The sequence below is a fragment of the Pollicipes pollicipes genome, unplaced genomic scaffold (assembly GCF_011947565.3).
Source record: "Pollicipes pollicipes isolate AB1234 unplaced genomic scaffold, Ppol_2.1 Scaffold_6686;HRSCAF=7923_pilon_pilon_pilon, whole genome shotgun sequence".
Lineage (NCBI taxonomy): Eukaryota > Metazoa > Arthropoda > Thecostraca > Pollicipedomorpha > Pollicipedidae > Pollicipes > Pollicipes pollicipes.
The window spans coordinates 2793173-2810557 of record NW_023596921.1 but is presented as its reverse complement, the minus strand read 5'-3'; positions in this window follow the sequence as shown (position 1 = coordinate 2810557).

Here is a 17385-nt window from a genome sequence, read left to right as displayed (position 1 = left end):
ACATTTATTTGCATTTGGTCAAGGGGGGAGATGTATCATGATGTTACTGGTGTGCGCCTGAGACCGCCCCTGCTTGCGCCGCCAGTGCTGCTGCACCTTGGTACGCCGCTGCCCCGACTGGCGGTGTGCTGCCTCGGGGACGGTGGAATCGATGTTGAGTTCCAGAACGGAGAGGAGGCGAAACGGGCCAGGACCTCGGATAGATTTGTGTACTGTGTGCGGCATGCGGAGGGGAAAAAGGACATGTGTGGCGATGGCGGTGGAGGTCCATAGGACAAAGAACTCGTCAAAGGGTATCATCAACTGTTTTGCTCTGAGAGATGTCAGTGATGAGGAAATAGTCGACGGTCTCGCTGAGTTCGGGGTGACAGATGCTCGCCGCATCAAGGTGCGCAGGGGTGCGGAGCTGGTCCCCACGAGCAACATCGCGCTGAAATTTAACCGTCCTGACATACCATCTGAAGTAAGTAGGCTATGTGAAGGTGAAGGTGCGTCTTTTTATGCCGAACCCCAAGATATGTTTTAAGTGCCAAATGTTTGGACATACGAAGGACTTCTGCCGCAACCAGCCAGCATGTGGTAAGTGTGCTTCTTCGGAGCACCCGAGTGATCAATGCACTGCAGCGAACCGATGGTGTGTGAACTGTAGGAAAAACCAGAAACCTCCCTTAACTTTCGATCGTGCATGCCCGGCGTACGCCAGAGACAAGGAGATCATCGCACTGAAAACCACAAAGAACGTCTCATATCGGGAAGAAGGGGATTTGTATGAACTGAGCCACCCTAAGACATCATATGCCACAGCGACTAAGGCTCCTGTCGCTTCGAGGTGTCACGCTAGGCGAGGAATGCCGGTGGCAAAACTGCGACCACACGAGAAGGCCGCAGTTGCCCAACGCATACGGACATTGCAGGGAAGTGGCAAACCCACAGCCCGCCGGCCAACCCAGGGAACGGGCCGGGGCTACACGCCGGAGTGCTACACTGCCCGGGGTCACGGGAAGCATCTCGTGTTGATTCCATATGATTACACTAATGCACAGATCAAACAATAATCAGTACAGCACGTGCACAGGCGCCGCTAGCAGAAAAAGGAGGGGGGGGGGGGGGGAGGAATGTCTTGATCATTGTCATGTAAATACACCAACACACGGATTAGATGAGAATAACTAGAACATAGTTCAGCCAATGGGGCAGCATCTCGTTGTGATTGTCATTCGATTACACACATACACGGGAAAAATAGGGATCAATTGCACCCACACAGTGGGCATGCAACCATAAGCGGGGAGGGGGGACATCCCGTGATGCGGTGATTACACTAACACACATATCAAATAAAACACTAGGACAAGGGTAGGGGCGGCACTACTACAATTTGATCTGACCCAAAATGCCGAGAATCGATGCAGATGCAACTGCAACAGGTGCATGTGTGTCGTGCCGGCCGCTGTCGCTCTGGAGAGCCGACGTGCACGCGCCTGGCCCGGTGCGCCGGGTCGGCGAGCGATCAGCGACCGACGGCGAGCACTGCTCACCCCGCCGCGCATGGGCACCAGCTCACATGACAGTTTGCAGAGCATCTTGTTGCACCGTGTGTCGTTCGCAAAATATCCTTTGGTCGAGACGCGCAGGGGTTACGTCGACACACTCGCGTGTGACCGGAGCTCCCTGACGGTTTGCGCCTATGGAGCGGTCGCCGGCGCCGACGACGCCAGTGCGATGTTCCTCACGTCACCCGACTGGCGATCACGGATGACGTGACCAGAAATGGGTCACGTGACAGCACACTGTCACTATCAATAGGTTCCCAGTTTTGGCAAGAGGCAGAACACGTGCTCGCACCGCGTCTGTGGCCGTGCAACTGACGCCGGGACGCGCGTCGCTCTGGTTGAAAATCTCCAAGGCGCTGCTAATGCCAGCATAGCCGCTAGATGGCTGTCGCACCGGGCGCCGAGAGCCAGGGTGGTCGTCCTGCGTCTGCGGTGGTGGCGCGCTCACGGCAGCTAGGGAGTTGAGTTGCCGACTTGTTGCATATTGAGTGCGGCATCGCCCCGCGTCACGTGGTAGAGCGCGGCCGCGCATCACAAGCGAAGACGCCCATGCAGCTGAGGAATGGCTCCAGGCCGGCAAGGCCGCACGGCCTCCGGCTGCGGTGCCCGTGCAGGGAACACAGCTGACCATTGGACGGCCGCAGGAGATGTGTGAATGCCACGCTGCCGGCTGAGACATCTGGCCGCAGGGCGTGCAACACTGATATGCACAGCCGGCGGCCATGGTCATTGTCAGGCGTTTGGTCTGTATGGCGTTCGCTTGTACAACCATGTGATTCGTTGGCGTTGCATGTTGCCGGCCTGATGGCACGCGCTGTTGGTGACATGGCATCGGCCGGCCAACCAGGCCAAATCGCGGCAGGGCGAGAGGAAGCTCAAGTAACCCCGCCAATGTTCAAAAATGAGTTCAAGAGTCTGGTCCCTATGTAGGGGACATGTGAGATATGATGATGATCAGAACAGATTTGTATTCATAAAAGGTCACGTTTCGTTATAGGAAACGGTAAAAAGACAAAGGGATGCACTCAAGGCCTGCAGCGCATTTACACGCGACAGTGTTGTACAAAAAAGCCATACTTCCATAATCCCACGGCACGGTGGAGCGTGCCGCCAATGGGGCGAAGCGCTGGCTCACCCCGCTCCCCATGGTGGGCATCGGCGGGGGGCAATGCCGTCGTCGGGAGCCGCATCCGCCCCGTCAATGCTCCCTGGATTGCATGCCTTAGGCCGTCGACGATCTCACCGCAGTCAGACGGCACGTCGGCGGCGACGACACAAGACTGCGTCGCCTCGAGGCGTGACGCAAGACGAGAAACGACGGTGGCAAAACTGTGACCACACGAGAAGGCCTCAGCTGCCCAACGCTTACGAACATTGCAGGGAAGTGGCAACCCCACAGCCGGCCGGCCAGCCCAGGGAACGGGCGGGGGCTACACACCGGAGTGCTACACTGTCCGGGGTCACGGGAAGAATCTCGTGTTGATTTCATATGATTACACTAATGCACAAATCAAATATTAATCAGCACAGCACGTGCACACGCGCCGCTAGAAGAAATAGCAGTGGGGTGCGAATGTCTTGATCATTGTCACGTAGACACTAACACACGGATTAGATGAGAATAAGTAGAACATAATTCAGCCAATGGGGCAGCATCTTGTTGTGATTGTCATTCGATTGCACCAATACACGGAAAAAATAGGGATCAATTACACCCACACAGTGGGCATACAACCCTAAGGGGGGGGGGACATCTCGTGATGCGGTGAATACACAAATACACAGATCAAATAAAACACTAGGACAAGGAGAGGGGCGGCAGTACTACACTTTGATCTGACCCAAAATGCCGAGAATCGATGCAAATGCAACTGCAACAGGTGCATTTGTGTCGTGCCGGCCGCTGTCGCTCTGGAAGGCCGACGTGCACGCACCTGCCACGTGCGCCGGGTCGGCGTGCGATTTGCGACCGACGGCGAGCAGTGCTGACCCCGCCGCGCATGGGGGCCAGCTCACATGACACTTTGCAGGGCATCTTGTTGCAACTTGAGTCGTGAGCGCCTGCGCCGCCCTTAGTGAGCGCCTGGGTGGTGCCCAACCCCGTCGTATCCATCGCCGTCCATCGTGCATCGTGTTCTCCTCCGTCCCTCCCTCCACAACAACTGCTCGGCTTTTGCTGCCTGGTTATGATCAGCGTCATCTACCGAAGGGCATGAAACTGCAAGTGCACAGAAAGCCCGGCATGCAGTCCGGCTGTTCATTCCCGGGGTGACAGATACCATTCACTTCCTTTTCGACTCTGCGTCACTGCCATTATGTGGGGAGGCCTGCGGCGTGCCGGCCCGCGCTTTCTGCATTCTCGTTGCGCCTATGTGAAGGCAGTCGTGGATCGGTGGCCGGAAAGGGCATAGCGTCGCTCCACGTACGCGCTGTGTAGGTATCCACCTTCATCCAATTGTGTCGTATCTACGTACATGGTCAAAACGTCAATACATGTGCAGTAAGGATATCTGGTTAAACGAAGAAAGACGCAAGGTCCCATAGTGACCCGAGGCCGGATGTTCAGTTAGCAACGTATTTGTTTGCCCTGTCGGGGCCTCTTGACTGAGCTGAACCACGGCATGTTCTTACTGCTGGTCATAACTCCATGTCTGATCAGGCCAGGGAGGGGACACGCGCGTCCTTTCCCTTGCGTCGCTCGGTCATGAACTACCCCGATCCCTTCCGACCGGTGGCAGGGCCACGGCGTGGCGTCCACCATCCGGGAACCAGCCACCGGTCGGAAGGGACCGGAAAGGACAGGCCAACAGATCTGAATTAAGTAGGGCATAACTTTAAGGAGACACACGACGGGGGACTGGTTTAAAAAAAGCAAACCAAGTGAATTCATACTTGTTCGGTACACGCCGGCTGCTGAATCACGCTGTGGAAGTGCGAATCTTTACATGGAGCTAATACGAAAGCAATTGATCAGTGTCGCAGCGATGATGGATGCTCCGCTTCGGAAGATCGTTCGCCAAGCCTGGCCAGTTTTGAGCAGGCCGCTCAGCAGTCAACAACCCAGGCCCATCGCGGGTAATGCATCCGATTCATCAGTGGGTCAAGCCGCAGCACAGCCGGCAGCGGCGGCCACACCTGTGGAGGCCATACCGACATCCACTGCAGGAGCCGAGATCATCATCAGCTGTGTGCAGTGCTGCAGACAACCAACATTGTGTTACGGGCAGAAGCTGCTGATCTCATGGCGCGGATAAGAAATTCTGTCCGCGGATTTTGCACCTTCATTTATCCGCAATGGCCACGGGCGTCGATACGCATTCTCGAGTGAGTCACTTGCCTCCCCAGCGTCCAATCTGGCCTCTCCCCAGGCTTCTAGCGATGGAAAGAAACAGGACATTAAAAATTGCACCTCACATTATGCCAAATTTCAATCAGGCTTGTGCTAATTGTTTCCAGCTAAAATGAACACACCAAATTATGACTGATATGTTATGTTCAGTTTTGTGCAGCTAGCCGGGATTGTCACACTTTAAGAGCTCCACTCCTGCTCTCGGCTGCGGCTGGCGGTCGCTTCTGGCTAGCAAGCACCCGCTCCAGCATCATGGTCAGCCGCTCCTCCCGTTGTGCTGCCTGCTCGGACTGCTGCATCATCAGCGCCGCCGAGCGCTCGACCTGCTTGCCGTCACTGATCAGCTCGGGTCCACGGGATGGGCTTGGCTGGACTTCGGTTGGCTTGGCCCGGTTTAGCCTGGTCTGCCTTACCTTGGTTGGGCCGGGCCGGCGCCCGAAACAACCGGAACTGTCACAGTAACCGTACGTCTGGACCGAGAGCGGACTGGAGCAGGGCCGCGGGAAGGCCCAGACCACGTCAGATCAGATCGGATCGGTTCGGATCGGGTCGTATCGGATCAGGTCGGATTAGATAAAATTGGATCGGATCGCATCGCATCGCATCGCATCGCATCGGATCGGGTTGGATCGGGTCGGGTCGGGTCGAGGTAGGGCGGGGCGAGGTAGGGCGGGGCGGGCCGGGCCGGGCTGGGTGGGGGCCGGGGCCGGTGCCAGGGCCAGGATTAGGATCGCGACCGCGACGACGACCGGGACCTGGGCAGGGTCAGGTTCGGTCCAGAGCCGGGGCGGGGACGGCGACTAGGGCCGGGGCTGTGTTGGACATGTAAGATGTGATTTGATCTGTTGTCAAACCACTTCGTGTTCGATGCCCCAACCAGCCTTGGTCATATCCCCTATCAACCTGGTTCTGCCCCGTTCTGCAGATCACAGACCGTATCACATCCTGACTTGATCTGATCCGACCTGACCTGTCCAGCCTATCCTGCTCTAGCCCAGTGTAGTCCAGCCCCAAGTTCAGGCCATCCCCCATCCAGCCCAGCCTCAGGGCAGGCCAACTCCCTGTCCAGTTCAGCACGCATTCCAGTCCGGGCCCCCAGTCCGATCTAGCCCCCAGACCAGTTCAGCCCCCGGCCCATTCCAGCCCTCAGTTCAGGACATCCTAACCCTGAGATGTTTTGCATGCAATATGGCATCATCATGTTTGACTGATGCCGTTCAGGGAAGGAAGACCCTGAGATTAACAATGCCCGTCCGTTGCAAGAGCGCCGCTGTTACGCGCTGGCTGCTGTTGCCGTCCAGAGTAGAACCCGGCAAAGGGCGCTAGTTGGCAGCCTTCCCCTGCCGGCGGGCGGCTGTCACCAAGCACAGGGGCGCCGTCGCTGGACACCGCCCAATGCAGAAGTGATGCCGTTGAACGCCGGCGGGTCGCCGTCGTTCAACAAAGGGGCTGGCAAATCAAGCTGACAATGTGAACGCGACTTTGACCAGATGGCAGAGCTAACTCCGTGGGACTCCGATCTGGTATGGCATGATCGTTGTAGCTAGGATGCTCGGTAAGCCGGATTGATACGTGATAATGCAGACCGCCATAGTTCGGGGACGACTTATGCCAAAGGTTACGTGCTCTGTATGATACCTGATTGGCCTTAATTGTGTATTTTGTGCCCCGGCTTGCTAGCAAAGCGGTCCTCATTCATAGGCCGATCCTGGGGGGGGGGGGGGGCGGTCACGGGACCATGGCCCCCAAAATCTCTGAGAGTATGTTTTGCCCCCCCCCCCCCAAACGTTCCCAGGACTCCATAAAAGTTTCCTTTACTTATCGTCTCTTTAACTTTGATGGTGTGGTATCAAACTTTTTCCGTTTGTGAAAAACTTGATGAAGAAAAGTTGGGAGCGATTTGAATATCACACAAAACGCATGTTGACGCGGCTTAGACATACCCGACCCAAACATCGTGTTTGATAAGTGCGATGGACCTGGGATCCCACACCAGCCAGCTGGCGACAAACGGTTGCCCCCCCCCCCCAAAAAAAAAACTCCAATCTAGATCCGCCCCTGTCTTCACTGGCGTTTGGTAATTGTTTTATGCGAGGGCTTTTGGCGTTATATTTTGTGCTGGACAAGAAATATTTGGATATATAACTGGCATGCATTGTCTTAACGAGCGCGCTATGAATGGGTTTCATAAAAGTTACGGCGGGAATGTCGACTGTGAACCTGTATCTCGTGTGGCAGCTCCAATCTTGTCTCCAATGTCTCGGAAACCTCTGAGCCTTCGCGTCTGTGCAAAAACCCACATCCGCTAGCCGGTCTGCCGCCACATGGCCTGCAAATTCACATGTTTCTGCCGTGAATGTCCTCCGCACGAAGGATATTCACGGCAGGAGTTGACCGTGTGACGGCTTATTGAGCAGCCGTAGGCCGCGATTTCTCGGAACTGAAACCATTCACATGAGACTGGAGCAAAGACGTGGAAATGTTTCAAAAAATGTGGGTTGGGGGGCAGTTTGGGGGCCTACTGAAGAAACTTTTACTGGGAGGCAAGCCCCGATGACCAGTAGGGGGAGGGGGATAGAGCTTGGGAACCTTATATGCTCTTGATCCATATAACACTGTCGTGGTTGCTATGCTAGATTTGCACCTGTGGGGGGGGGGGTTGGGGGTGTGGGGTGGTGCGGTGGGTTGGGGCGGGGTTTCCTGGCCGCCGCTGGATGTTGCACGCTGCCGGTTGCCGCTGTCACGTCCTCCCACGAGAGCAAATTTATAATGAGGAGCCCATTGGTCAGCATACGAGCTCGATGATGTTAGCGCACGGCTCGACACGTTATGGCTCCGGTACACCCAACATCAACACACACTCATGTGAGCCACAGAGCTAGGATGAAGCGGGTGACCGGGGCATTGGCGGGATGGCGGATCCGGTCAGGCACCATGAACGGCTGTCTCCCCGCCCATGGCTGTGCGCCCTTAACCACGGTATCCACCTCCACCCTTTAGCTAGCGATAACATTTAAATGGGGCAAAAACGGGAATGCGTGCATACTAATACGCCCAACCGGCAGGGGTCCCCCGCACTGGCGAATTATATTGACAAGGGCCCACTGGGTAATGACCCTGGGACCCCCCCCCCCTCGCCTTAACTAATCCACGCAGACTCCACGCACTCGGCGCCCATCACACTCATTCCAAGCATTCGCATACGCTGGCACCCACACCATCTCGTTCATCCTTGGCACGCACACGGGTGGGAGCCCCCCCCCCCCCCCTTTATTTCCCGCGCCTTGACATTATAATCGGCTCGTCTGCGTGGGTCTTCATTAAGTTTTAATTCACTAATCGCATTTCCATCTTGCCACGAATGTACGTTTAAGCCCCGTTCAAAGCATATCACGATGATTTGCCAGCTTGACACCGACGCAGCTGCTGGGCCGACCACGAGTGTCAAAGCTGAACGGCGACTCACTCCCTCGCCTGACCTCCAGGGTGACGGCTCCCTATTTGGACGACGCTTCCCACGTTCCGTCCACGATGGGCGGCTCCTCATTCACAGGGCCGCACCCACAGCTCGCAGCTTTCCGCTGCCGCGCATGCGCCTTAGGCGGCGCCTCGTCCAGCACGGAGGCGTCGCTTCCGGCGCTTCTGCGCCCTCGCCTCCCGCCCGCCGGAGTAGGCTTTGCAAGGCACCGCCCCACGGCGCGTCCCTCAGAGGCCTGGAGGCAGACAGCGCGCTCATGGGACGGTGGAGCCTCTCGGCAGACGACGAGCGCCCGGCGCGACCTGCGTTCACGCCTTGCGGTCTCCTCGGCCGGCGCGCTCTGGAGACTCGGCCTGACCGGCCTGTCCGGCGACTTGACTCCTCGTCGCCTTCCCTATGAGCGTCGATGACGGGATCCCTATCCGTCCCGAACATCCCGTCACCAATCGTTCATAAGGCCCGGCGTGCACCACGTCGGAAGAGAGCGGACTGACTCCTGCCCTCTCCCAAGGCGGAGACACCACGGGTGGACTCCGCTACCGCCCTGCACAATCGAGCATCCCAGGCGGCCCCCACGGATCCAAGGTCACTTCATGACCAACGCCTCTTTAGGTCGTCACGCCTGGGGTCAAGTGGGAAACAACAAACGAGTCGGCCGTCTCGAAAAAAAAGAGAGCGAAACTGCGTCTTGTGCCGCGCTACCCACAAACGTCTATCTGCGTAAAAGCAGGACTGCGGTCGTCTGGCTCCTCATCCTTGTCACAGCTGCGCCGGGCTACTCGCCTGCCGGCGGGCCGCGAGCGGTGGACTGGTCCGTCCATCCACACCGCGACAGACTGTCATCTGCCGGCCGGTCGCGGGTGCCCGCGCCGTCATCGCGCACCGTCGGGTGCTGCCCTCTACCGCAATTGCCCATGGCGACTGACAGATGGCGTCCGTGTCTCCTCCCGAGCGCCGGCTCGGGCGACGCTCCGCGAGTAACCTCCTCCAGTCTCGCGGAACTGCGGGAAATCCTTCGAGATGCCGCGGGCTCGGCGCACCTCACTGCTATGCCTCAACATCCCGGAGCAGGCGGTCTCTCTCCGACCTCTAGCCTACATACCGGGGTCATGTCCGGTTCGGAGAATTCGACGCCGTTCTCCCCTATACCGAACCCCGGCGTCCGTGTCGGATCCATCTCGGACGAGATGGGTATTCGCTAACGAAACAGTAGCGCGGGGGCATCAATTGGTCAGAGAGCGATCCAGACCTAGTGAAAGGAAGAGGGAGATAGAAGCCGGGCAATACACGCACTCGCTGGGGGAATCGGCGCAGCATGCGCGGAGCTAGACCGCACTAACCTATTACGTGAGAGAGGCCGAGCATGCGCGCTGGATCAAACCCGTGGGGTTCCGGCTTATTGTCTCTAACTATTGACGCTAAACCGGCTTCTAACTATTGACAAAGAAAACGAAACGAGAAACGTACGGCGAACGGTCCACCTGACCCACATCCTGCCACCATTGCATGTCGGCGTGGCCCGTACATCGCGTCCGGCCGCGACGACGGCCAGACGAGGGCCCAGACAAGCCGATGCGGCCATTGGTAAGCTCCGGACGCCTACGGGGCATGTCAACGAACTGGCCGCTGCGCCCAAGCATGCGTCCCGGGCTCTGGACACGACACCGCCCAACGTCGGGCCGAGCGTCCTCTCGCCGCCCGAACCGACCTCGTCCAGCCTCGCTCCCTCACTAAACCATCGCTACTCAATCCAATACCTGTATTCATACGCAAAGACAACGAAGCAAAACATCACTCATAGACCGCGGCATACACACCTACCACACTCACACCCCCGAGCCCCTCCCCCTTTCCCCGGCTCCGCGGAAGGGATCCGGTAACCGCGGCTTACGCCGCCCGGTGGGGAGCGGGGCGGAAGGGCACACACGGGGCGCCAGCCGTCCATGGCCCGGTGGGTTGGAAGGAGGGGGGTGGGGGGGTGGTCAACAGCCTGGGCACTCACATTGTGTGCGCTGTCGTCGGTAACCGTTGTCCACTGCGTCGGACGTTGCAGCCGGGTGCTACGGGCTGAGGCCTCGAGGATCGACCTCAAGGTGCCGCTGTCGCACTGTCCGTACTCCACGCATTCCGTACTGCCCGGTCCGTCCTCCCCGCACTCCGTACTGCCTGGTCCGTACCGTCCGCACTCCGTACTGCCTGGTCCGTACTGTCCGCACTCCGTACTGCCTGGTCCGTACCGTCCGCACTCCGTACTGCCTGGTCCGTACTGTCCGCACTCCGTACTGCCTGGTCCGTACTCCCCGCACTCCGTACTGCCCGGTCCGTCCTCCCCGCACTCTGTACTGCCTGGTCCGTACCGTCCGCACTCTGTAACTGCCTGGTCCGTACTGTCCGCACTCTGTACTGCCTGATCCGTACCCCCCGCACTCCGTACTGCCTGGTCCGTACCGTCCGCACTCTGTCCTGCCTGGTCCGTACCGTCCGCACTCCGTACTGCCTGGTCCGTACCCCCCGCACTCCGTACTGCCTGGTCCGTACCGTCCGCACTCCGTACTGCCTGGTCCGTACCCCCCGCACTCCGTACTGCCTGGTCCGTACCCCCGCACTCCGTACTGCCTGGTCCGTACCGTCCGCACTCCGTGCTGCCTGGTCCGTACCCCCCGCACTCCGTACTGCCTGGTCCGTACCCCCCGCACTCTGTCCTGCCTGCCTCGCCCCCTCCGTCCAATGCGTCGCCGGGCCGGCATGCGCCGCTGCCAGAGTCCGGTCCTCGACGTGCCCCTAGGCCAGATCTCGGGCGTGGCGTCGCTGGCGACGACGCAAGGCCAGCCCGCTCTCGCCTCGGGCGGGCCCTGCGCGTCCCCCTCTGGCCCAGTTCCCACGTGGCGCGGTTCCCTCGACGGCATCTGGGGCGACGGCGCCGCCGGCGCGGCGGGGGTTCTTGGGGTGAAATCGCAAACAGCCTCACAACATGTTATTTTGAGCGTTCCTGTGCGTATTTGCCTCGCCGATCGCCCGCTCCCGCCTCCATTTGTCTTGGCGCGATGGACAATTTTGGCAGGTGGGGCCGCCGTCATCGTTGTTCTGGGAGACGCACGTGGTGTTGTTCTGGCGACGTGAGCTGGTCGGCCGGATCGTCGAGCCGAGCCGCATTCATCCCTCGACCTGATGGACCTGTTTGTTCGGGGGGAGTGGGATGGAGGGGAGAGGGGAGCCCTTGACCACGGCCGACTGGTTCGCGTTCCCACGCTCTCTGCGCGGAACCCCTCTGGTCCCGGGCGGGTGGCGCGCAAAACAACGAGAAATGAAAATGTACGCCTACACAGCCATCTCTCTTTCCGACTTGTGCACAATTTTAACTTTTTCTACTCTCATTTACACCATTCAGCAAAGCGTACTCAACTTCCTAAAATGTATTCGTTCATGTTGACGGTCCCCTGGGGAGGCGAAATTCTGCAAGCAGTCAGGCATTTTGGGTCACTGGAGAGGCACTTACCTCTACGGTTTCGATACCAAAGTACGCTCTGTGCCCGGCTACTCACAGTTTGCAGTGTCCATAGTGCGCAAAAGGTTGTATGCATCAAAAATTCACCGACTTCTTTTCAAGCTCCACTTAAAGGGAAGGTTTCACTTTTGAGGATATTGAAGCAGGCCACTGATATCAGATATGAGATATCAGATATCAGATATGATGAAATAGGCTCACGTATAGCTATTGTTGTACTTTGAAGTGGAAGAGACTGCTCTAAAGAACAAAAAAAGCTATTTAATGTGCTCGCAATTACGTCAGTGGTTGATTGCGTCTTCGTACCTGCACAACATTGATTGAGCGTCAAATGACGACCTTTGCATTTACAAATTGTGCTCACGAACACCAAAAATGAGCGACTCGACACCTTAATGTCCTTTTTTTAATCTTGGTTGTCGCATGGTCAATGGAATGAGAGGATTTCAATGAAGTTGTTATATCGGTTTGGATGCCTGCGTCACCTTAGAATAATATATACCAAACATTCTGTTCGACTTTGCTGGCGCGTAGCTCAGAAACTAGAGGGGTTCTTGTCTTCAGAAGGACAAGACTGTGAACTGCACCGAATGATCTTCAAGATGGCTATTTCAATTCAAAACCCCAGACAAATATGGAGCATCCCTGTTAAACTAGATAAGTTTTTGTTGCAGCGTTACAGGCAGGGCAAATTCGTAGGTGTTGTGAAAGCAGACATGTCCACATGTCATCATAAAGTTGAAGATGTTTCTCGTTGTCTGGTATTTCAGGAAGAAGCTAGCGTTTCCTAAAAGACTGGCTCTCCATGCTAGTTACGTAAAATGCACACAATTACAGCAACTGACGTGAATCTATGAAGCACCCTAAATCGAGGCCTGACGGAATTACAACTATCAAGACCATTTTCAGCGACCGAGAACCACATGGTGGTTAAAAGGAAAATTTCAAAACTCACCTTATATCAGCGTGTCTGCCGAAATATAGTGAACTTTGTGACCTATTTATGGTATTGCCTGAAGTTCCAGACTGCCATCAGTACTGTACGGTATAATATTAGTAAAGACCACCAGCCACAGATATGGTGTTCTATGAATACATCAGAATAAAGACTGTGGACTTAACTGTGCGCAGCCGGATCTGAATAGCCACCTAATTTTTGAATTGTATTTAATGATCAATATTCAGTGATGATGACACAGATCACTTTCAGTGATATTTCGCCGCATAGGATGGAACGGAATGCACTCTCTCCTCAGGCTTCGACCAGTGGTCGCTCATTGAAGTATATATTGTCAACATATTCATACTCATACTGGTTCCCCCAGTCGTGTCCGAGTGGTTCAGACTCCCCACTCAAACATGTGGTAGGCACCTGTGGTTGGGTCTCTGAAGCATTTGTTTGACCTGACAGATACCAGTGAACGGGAGATAAAATAGTCTCCACGATTACACGGTATGGCTGTGTCAATGCATTTCATAACACATATCGTGCTTCCCTTGGCGGTCGAGGCAGCATTTTCAGACGAAATGCGCGAAGTGATAGTCAGACACATTTGTCTCTCGAAGCCGTTCTGACTTAACTAAGAAAGGCTAATGCATTTTTGAATAATGTTGCCATTTATTGCGGGGCTCAACACCAGAAGCATTCAGTTATGGAAAGCGACAGCTTTCTGCTTTAAAGCCTTGCTAGTGTGGGACCGATAAATTTCACCGTTTGCCGCAATCTCCTTGCTGGCGAATGGTACCGAATCTCGACATTTGGACAAATGCATTGCACAATCTTTGTGGCATTCATGGTGCATGGTGCTGCACTGTTTTGCCCCTGTCCGGCGAACGCACCTGGCGAACTCCTGTCCCTGAAACCAGTATCGCTCAGAAATGTCTCCCACAAACTCGTGGCTTTCTGATCGTCGACGTTAGCACCAGCGGACACCGGCACATATTCGAACATGCCGATCACCTACTGAAGACTTACTATAAACACCTTGTGCATTTGAAGCGGTTCACCACCACATGGCTGATGGATAAAAAGTTGTGTAATTCATATGCCCTATTTGGCGAAAGCACAAGCAACAACACCGACTCGGAAACCAACTCTTAATACTGAATCTACACTCAGTGTAGTGAGACCTGTACTAAAACGCTCTATGTTCTTGTAACGTTTTATGAAATGCCTCAAAATGCTGCATTGATCAGGCAAATAGCGTAAGTATTGCCTTCGGAAAACGCTCACGAACTTCTGGCCTTTCAACAGAAGTAAGAAATTTTCAGCCAGACAACGAAACAGAAGTAATTTCTGCAACAATTTATGGAACACTGACATTGCAAAAACCATTGCTTTTGCCTCGCGTGCTGGATTACACCAACCGTCGATGACATGTTCGTCTTGCTCCATGAACCTATACTGACGGGCCTGTAAACAGGTGGCACTGAGGAACTAAGGATATATAAGAGACGGAATGGTCCGTTCGTACTGCAGCAGTCTACGTTTTGGACCGCAGAATATTTCCATTCGCCGGGCATGATAGAATGAAGTAGCTACGTCCAATCCAGTTTGAGCAAGATTGCAAAGTAAGTCTGCTAATTGTATCTGAGAAGCCGGGGATCGGTTTACATTGCCGGCCCCACACTTGTAAGTGAGAGGCCTCGGCCCCCGTTGCCCTCCCTCGCTCTTCAAACCTTCATGAACTTAAGAATGCGATCATACCGGCACGCATGTGCATACCTATGTTCAGCTAGTCACGTATCATGTGTGCAGATGCATTACGCGCTATCGAGCGTAATAAATGGATTGGTCAATCATCTCGCATGCCATGTGATGTCAGTAACAGTTTAGGACCGAATTATAAGAACACTTAAGAATGTCAGGTTTGGTAAACGATAGGATGTAATACATGATTGCGGTAGTTACCGAAGGTAATCCGTCAATATCGTCATGACAAATGTTCCATTCACCAAGCGCAAATAAATGTTCGAATCAGAACCTGCATCCCATCATTTCTAACAAAGTAACATCATGAACCTAGCAGAGCCCAATGGCAGCCTGGGGCATTTCCTTAGCCGTGCCACATTTGGGTTCAAAAAAGATTCTTGAGGGCTCTTGGACGCCGTTGATAGCCGAAGTCAGTCTTGCAACTAAGTTGTTCAGTTCAAATTATTATTCGCTGTCACTGAAGCAGAGTGCGATGGAGACATTAATACTAGCACATCCGAAAGGCCTGATTCACGTCGACCAATATCCAACCAAGCCATTGGCGTGTCTCACCACACTTAGTCTCAATAGCTCGAAACGTGAACCGCTGTAAAGTGGCGTAATCTTTCGGTGCAAAAAGCCACGCGCGTTCTTTGGTTTGCCGCCGGCTATGATCTACTTATACAAAGGCGTGGTTCTGCGAATGTCCTCCGCGTGGTGGATAGGCAGGCGTGTGAATGAGCATTCGGCACCCTGTGACCGAAGACTCACGGGACAAAAGCAATTCGAGTGAGGCTGGAGGAAAGCTTTGGACTGGAGCATGTAGCCGTACTGATAAACTGCCTTCCGTGTGCAAGTGACGCACAATTCGCGCACAAATCACCAATCATCTCATACGTCGTGTGGTGTCAGTAACACTGAGCCGGAAAAGGCAGTTTTGCTACACGAAAATGGAAGTCTAGGGAGAGGCATTAGCAAACGTGGTCACGACAAATTTGCGGCGCAAAAGCCACTGAACGTATGAATATGGCCGAGTGTAACGTGGGCAACGTCATTAACCCAGAAGCACGTAAAGTTTTTCTTAGATGCGACGCCTAGAGGTTCAAAGATGTTTCTGCCTTTGAAAAGACATAGCGTATTGGATAGTCGTTTTCATAATCATCAATGAACCGTTAAGTGTAAATCGCACTCAAAACCAAAATAGAATCGAAATCGAAAGCTTGGAGTGAAATTTTGAGATGTTTAGAGGGGTTCTGGAACACTGTTGTTACTCATCAAATATTACGCGTTTGATCTAACAATAAGTGCAAGCACGAAAAGGTGGGGTACCCTTTCAAGCTCGGGCGATGTATGAGAGCAGGATAGGCCTGCTGAGAGAGCAGAACAGGCCTGCCGAGAACTGCGTTGCCCTGCACCCTTGTGGTGCCAGATGCAATGCAGACTCTCCTCTCTCGGTCCGTGAGTGACGACTCAGAGCACCTCATGCGCCTATCGGAGACAGAGCCAACAGAGCCGTGCATCATAAACATATGCTCCAAACACGTGCCAAATGTCATATGTATGCATGCATATGTATAAATAGATTAATATACACACATATATGATCGTGTAAAGAGTAAAAGGCACGCGTTTTTGAAAGTCGCATGCTGTTAATATGCGTCATGACGTACATATGGACATGCCAAGCTGGAAAAGATCGGTTGTCAGGAGAAATTTACATTTGGCCTGGCCTAATGGGGTGATATATTAGCCTTAGAGGAATAAAACTGGCTAAGACTAGCGAGCCCTGGCTTAGACCAATCCGCCTGACGTCCCGTCCCCGGACTTCATGCTTTTTTGTTGTGACGGCAGCGGTTCACATCTACTGCACCCCCATCATCAAGAAAACCGGCGAAGCAGGGCAAAGGTTCACAGTCGCTCTACGAAGGGCACCCGGATGTTCTCTTTGGCTTTTAAAGATCAAAGCATGCAAATACGTTAGTTAGCCCGTAACAACTGATTGCACGGCTAAATCGTAAGCAAGGACATGATGAAACAGCCATTTCCAGCTTGAAGCGCTCGTCTCAAGATTATGACATTGAGAGGGCGTAGCGCCCAAAGTAATACTGTTAGTGCAACTAGCCACTTGTACGATCGTGCCACCAAAGCCATAGACGGACAACCCTCGGTATGCTGCAAGCCATTTTTGACAACAAAGGTTGATAACTTAAATGACATTAGTTTGCAAACGGCGTAACAATGGAGCCAAGTCGCCCATGTCGGGTTTCCGATACTGAAACCGTCGTTACATTCAAGCATAGCCCCGTGAGGCTATTGCTCCCTGACAGCTAAAAAGCGGTATCTGGCCGGCCGGCATCTGACCGGAAAAGCGGTATCTGACCGGAGCTTCCGCGCAGAGGTTCAAGGGGTGAAACACTTCTGAGCCTCTAGTGCGAAGCCCTCCCTTCCGACCGCCGAGATCGCAGCGGTCGACCGGTCAGCGGGACCTCCGCAATTACTGGAGAAGCTCCAAATGGGGATGCGTTCATATTGTCCAAGGTGCACAACGTCCAAAGGTACAGAATGTCCAAAGTACGGAATGTCCAATGTACAGAGTGTCCAGAGTTCATAATGTCCAAGGTACAGAATGTCCAAAACGAGAAATAACTTCCAAAATGGCTCGGTGTGGAGGTGTTCATATTGTCCAAAGTGCAGATTGTCCAAGGTACACAACGTCCAAAGTACACAATGTCCAATGTACAGAATGTCCAAAGTTCATAATGTCCAAAGTACACAATGTCCAAAGTACGTATTGTCCAAGGTCCGGAA